Source organism: Lactuca saligna, chromosome 9 (assembly GCF_052625555.1).
Source record: "Lactuca saligna cultivar CGN05327 chromosome 9, ASM5262555v1, whole genome shotgun sequence".
NCBI lineage: Eukaryota > Viridiplantae > Streptophyta > Magnoliopsida > Asterales > Asteraceae > Lactuca > Lactuca saligna.
Window position 1 is genome coordinate 176,282,084 of NC_136425.1, and position 6,000 is coordinate 176,288,083.

Here is a 6,000-nt window from a genome sequence, read left to right on the forward strand (position 1 = left end):
GTACCTGAAACATAAACTAAAAATCGTAAGCATAAAGCTTAGCGAGTTTCCCAAAATTACATACAAGTATACAACATACAACCACAAGTTATCATGCATCATACATATAGTTGCCATGGGCTCCCCCATGGTCTTTAGCTGGAATGACAATGGATCCCCCCATGGTTATTAACTGGAATGCCATAGGCTCCCCTCATGGTCTAATATCCAAGTGCTACGGGCTACCCCCGGGGTCTTCCATACAAGTATCAAAGAGACAACTAGCATATCACATAACACATAATAGGCCGGCATTGGGGTTGTCGACCTATGGATATAGTGAGAAGACTCACCTCATACAGCTGAAACCCACAGACACTCTCTTACTGCAGAACCGCTAAAAATCCCCGCACTATTAACAAATAACACCCAATTACCAATCGCGCTCCAAGCCTAATCTAATAATCCATATATGGGGTAAAAAGACCATTTTACCCCTCAACTCAATTGGTCCAAGACTAAGGTCCACACTCTCAATTATAAAGGCCCACAAACCAATAATCATCTAAAGCCCACGTATGGTCTAATTTTCCAAATTGGGCCCAAATCCTTACTTGGGCCTTACCATAAATCCCACTACTTATCCCTAATTCAAAACATACATTCTTAGATAGCCCAACAAAGCCCCAAACAACTAAGCATAAATGGTAGCCCAAGCCGGAGCCCAAATACACAATACCCACTCAGACCAAGTACGTGGGGCGTAAAGGCACGTACGCGTAGCGTACTCGCTTGGAGGCTTGTACGCTGGATGCCCAGCGTACTCACCTTATTCAACCCAAATCTTGTTTTCACTTAATCCAATAAGACAAAGCTTTTCAAACCATAGATCTAACCTTCTTGAGCTGGAGTACCACGTAAAGTTGTCAACTTTACGTTCATACATGACTAGAAGAAGCTCTTAAGCTTAAAAGGGACTTAATAGATGACTTAATTCATGCATTACTCTATAATACACATAAATCTTGCACCTTTATGCTAAAGGATACCAAAACAAACTCAGATCTGAAAGGATGAACCCTTAAACAACCTAACTCATCCATAATATCAAAAGGAAGACCAAAATCATAAAAACTAGCCATGAAGAGATTTGATCACACACAAATCAAAATGCAAACTTGTTACCCCAAAAAACTTTCCCACAAGGTCTTGATTCTAGATCCAAAGCTTTCCCACCAAGCAAAACAACTTCCATCGTCTCTTCTTTCCTTAACAAGGGCAAAAATGAGCATCACAGCCTCCCAAAAGCTCAGGAACACCTCCAAGAAGCTCTAAGGTCAATTTATGGTTTTTAGATTGTGGAGGCTGACTTAAAAATGGAGGAAAGAGGCTAACATTATGCATATATAGGGTACAACCTTAAAATTTTGGGTTTTTAACCTGGCCCTCGTATGCCCAGCGTACGAGGCCTCGTACCCTGACCCATCTTCGCACTACGCTACACATACCTCTAGCTACACCTCGCATAACCTACCTCGAATCAATACGCCCTACGTACCACCTTGGTACTCCCCGCGTACTAGGATTTTCCTTGAAACCCTAATTCCTTTCGAAGGCCATAACTTTCTCTATACAACTCCGATTTCGACCATCCTTATACCCATGAAAAGGTATCGAGAAGCTCTACATTATTATACACTCATACTTGCCATAAGAAATCCCGAACGAACATCCACTTTCCATAAAAGCTCAAGCTGACAAATTACCGAAATGCCCTTGACTCCAAAACACAAACCAAATGCTCGAAATATCCAGATTACATTATCCAACCCCAAATGAGCCCAAAAATCAATTCCTCAAGGGTCCGAAGCCTGATAATATCCAATCCCTGATCACCATCCCCAAAATGAGAAAAGATTCAAAACAAGGCGTTACATCATACTACAAAGCATGCATTATACAGGATATTCCTCTGGTACACAGGGCGTACGTCAGTTAGGGGCAAACCCTAATTTTTAGGTTTTCCACCCTATTTAAACAAATTAAGTCCCCCAAGACCTCACCTTATCAACCTCTATTGCCTCTTTGAGTTATACCTCGAAACCCTAGTCCATTGAGATTGATCACTTTGTGTGTGTTTTGGTGTGTGTGGTGTATATTAAAGAAGAATGGGACTTTTAGAGAAGCATTGGACAAGAGGGAGCTTGTAGATCGAGATATTAGTCACTTTTTCCAACTTATTAGAGGTATAAAGTCTAAACCTTGCTCATCATATGTCTAGATCTAGATTTAGGAAACAATTTATCATATTTTGGTCCCATGGATGAACTCTTGTGAGTAAATCCTACTCCAGATGTTATAAGATGTTTCTTTTGATGTTTATGAGGTCCTTGATCCATTAAGCTCGCATCTTGATGGTTGTAGACCAACCATGCATGAGTTAGTGACCATTTAAAGGAAGCATAATGCCAAATCTATGGTTTGAGTCCCATTAAGACATGTAAAGGAGTAAAGTTGCAAACTATATTGCATAGGACTTTCCAAGTGAGCTAAATCTGAACTTTGGGCAAATGGGGTGTACGAACGGTGTACAAAGGCGTACAATGAGCGTATGTACCTGGGATCCTGATTCATGTGTAGCACTCGAGTACACAAGGCGTACTGGTAGTAGGCTTAGTGTACTCACCAGGGAGTTTTTGGGCTCTTAGATTTTGGGTCACCTTGGACTCTAGCGTTTTGGACCCTTGTTGGGCTGCAAGCTTATTTGTATTAGGCCATTGTTAGGCCTTGGGCCTTTTTGATTTGGGCCGATAATGGGTTTCGTGTAACGACGTGAAAATATAAAACAATTTTTCATTTTTCAAATATAACATGTCTCACATAAATCATCTCGTAATACAAGTGTATCAATGATATCACATGTAACACCCAAAATCAGAAAGGCCAAGAAAGGAAAGAAAATCTAAGTCAAAGGATCAAATCGTCGAGTCTAAGGAGGAACTCGACGAGTCGAAGCGGGATCCGGGGGATCAATTAAGTAACTGACTCGGCAATTCGGCAAAGGGGACTCAGCGAGTCTGGTCTGATCGAGGAAAACCCTAAATCCGGGACTTGGAGCCTATTTAAACGTCTCATTCTCTTCCCTAGTGTTCCTTTACTGCCTCTCTAATCCAAAACATCGAACCATAGCCTCCATATCCATTTTTGGAGCAAAGATCTAGCCTTGGAGTTGTGATTTGAAGCTTGGAAGAGAAGGAAGTTCATAGTGGTGCAAGAGGAAGCCTTGGATCCAGGGTTGGTGTGACTTTTCATAGCATTTGAAGGTAAGAAGTCATTACCTTCACTCCTTTGCTCATAGTTTCCTTTTTGTTATGAGATTTGGGGCTTTTATGCCATGTCCTAGAGCCAATTGGAGTTAGAAGTCCATATATGAAGTTGCTACTTCAGATCTAATTGTATTCTGGCCTAGAGAGTCATAAAGTATCAGTCTTGGGGGTGTAGGTGAAGCATGCTTGTCTTAAACCCGAGTATGGAGTGTTTTGGGCCTAGATCTCCTTAGCTACACGTAAAGTTTGCAACTTTACGTGAGGAATAGGCCTTGGAAGAATGGATCTGCAGTTTGGAGTCCCTACATGACTCAAAAAGCTTCTGAATGTATGAAAGACTGAATAGACTCAACGAGTCCTTCGAGTGGACTCGACGAATAGTATGAAGATTAGGAGGAACTCGACGAGTTGGATGAACAACTCGGCGAGTTTGTTGAAGTTTGCCTTGGACTCGGCGAGTTAGGTCGCAAAACCCCGAACCCTTCAAGTTAAGACTCAAATCAGTGAGTCGAGTGGAGACTTAGTGAGTTGGACAGGACAGGACTCGGAAATCGGTGGACTCGGCGAGTCATGGGTTGACTCGGCGAGTCGAGTCGCGAATGGAAGGACTCTGAGCATATGAACTCGGCGAGTCAGTAGGCAGACTCGGTGAGTAGGGTTGACCTGGAAGGTTGACTTTGACCAGGACTTTGACTTTGACCAGAGTTGACTTAGTTGACTATCGTAGGACTGTTAGACTAAGTGTTATATTGGTATTGATAGCTCGGGGAGCTAGTGGATCCGCAGTTTAGAAGAGTTGTCGGGAAGCAGCAGAGGGGCTTCAGCAAGTTCAGCAAGTGCAGGTGAGTTTCCCTTTGTGTGAATGGGTCTAAGGCCACAATGTCGGTCCATGTAGATATGAGTAGGAAGACCCAGGGGTTAGCCCTAGGCACTGTATGCCAGTATGATATTTAGGACCAAGGTCCATTGATAGCGGGCGGGTACCCAAGGAATGGTTTGCATGATAGAGTATACTTGTTGTCTATGTGATACTTGTATGTGCCTGGTAGGGAGGTGAGTGTGGGCGAGGCCCCGTATCTCACCAATAATACAGTGTGGATGGTGTTCCACATCTCATTAGCAGCAGAACAGGGGCGAGGCCCAAGTTAGGGAAAGAGTGAGTGTGGGCTGGGCCCGTATCTCACTATCAGTAGGAGCGTAGATGGGGTTCCATGACTCATCAGTAGCAGGACAAGGGCGAGACCCAGGATAGGTGAGGCCTTAGGATAGGATCCATTAGTATATGTTTAGCTTATGTGTTGTGATATGTTTATGTGCTATTATATGTTAGCGGGCGAGGCCCAGTGACAGGCGAGGCCTAAGTGAAACAGATCTGTGTCCGAGCGCGGCTCGAAGTGTAACGCCCCAAAATTTGAGTCCAAAAATTTCATTTTTAATTAAGTGCTCATAAAACATTTACTAGAAAATATTGAATCAACACGACATCTCATAAAATCAAGTATCATGTTTCAAACCCACAACATAAGAAAATAACATATCAGAGTACAATCCCAAAATACACCATGCGGAAAAATCAAATGTGTGTGTGATGCCATGCTACGCCGCCGGCTCCTTCCCCTTAGATGAAGAGGTACCTGAAACCAAAAACTGAAACTGTAAGCACAAAGCTTAGTGAGTTCCCCCATCATACCACATACCAAACAATACCATTGGTATCTTTCAACCGGTAATCGTCATCGGTATCTTTCAACCGATAATCATCATCGATATCTTTCAACCGGTAACCATCATCGGTATCTTGAAACTGGTAACTGGGGACAATTCCACCCCTACCACTAGCATACAATAGCAAGATGTAAGCACACAATCAGGCATATCCGGGTACTGACCTACCCCTTGATCCTAAGGACCACTATCAGGGAAACTATCCCTATCATGTAACATATCATACATATATAACTCATAACCAAACGCATACCAGACCAAGATAAATTATCACAAAGACAATTATCTTCTAAGTACTCCTCATTTATGGGCCGACATTGTGGCCTTAGACCCACCCATACTGGAAGGTAACTCGCCTCGTACAAGTAGCTGTTGATAATCGGTGCGGGAAACCTCCGTCCGCTACTGCTCCGAAAATCCTCTGGCTACAAACCCCACAAACACTTAGTTAGAAACGGATCTCTATACTTAGGGTAAAATGACCACTTTACCCTCAACCAAGTCAAGTCAAAGTCAAAGACAACTTCCAGTTGACTTGACTCGACGAGTTGGGTCGTCAACTCGTCGAGTCCATCACTCTCTACTCGTCCCCATCTGCGACTCTACTCATCGAGTTGGGCCGTCAACTCGACGAGTTCTTCTCCCATTCGAAAGCCAAAAGGAAACTCACCCGACTCATCGAGTTGAAGAATAACTCGTTGAGTTCATCATCAACCGATACCCATGTCCTTCCCTGACTCGCCGAGTTATATGAACAACTCGTCGAGTTTCTCTTCATCCTGTGAACACGTTCTATCTTTGACTCGCCGAGTTGTATGAACAACTCATCGAGTACCATGAAGATTGTCTTGGACTCGCCGAGTCTGTTCATGCACTCATCGAGTACCATGAATTCCCAGACCACTTTGCTTAGTCCAGAACAATGGGTCACAGCCCGGGACTTCTAAAACCCTTCCACACTCAACTGGTC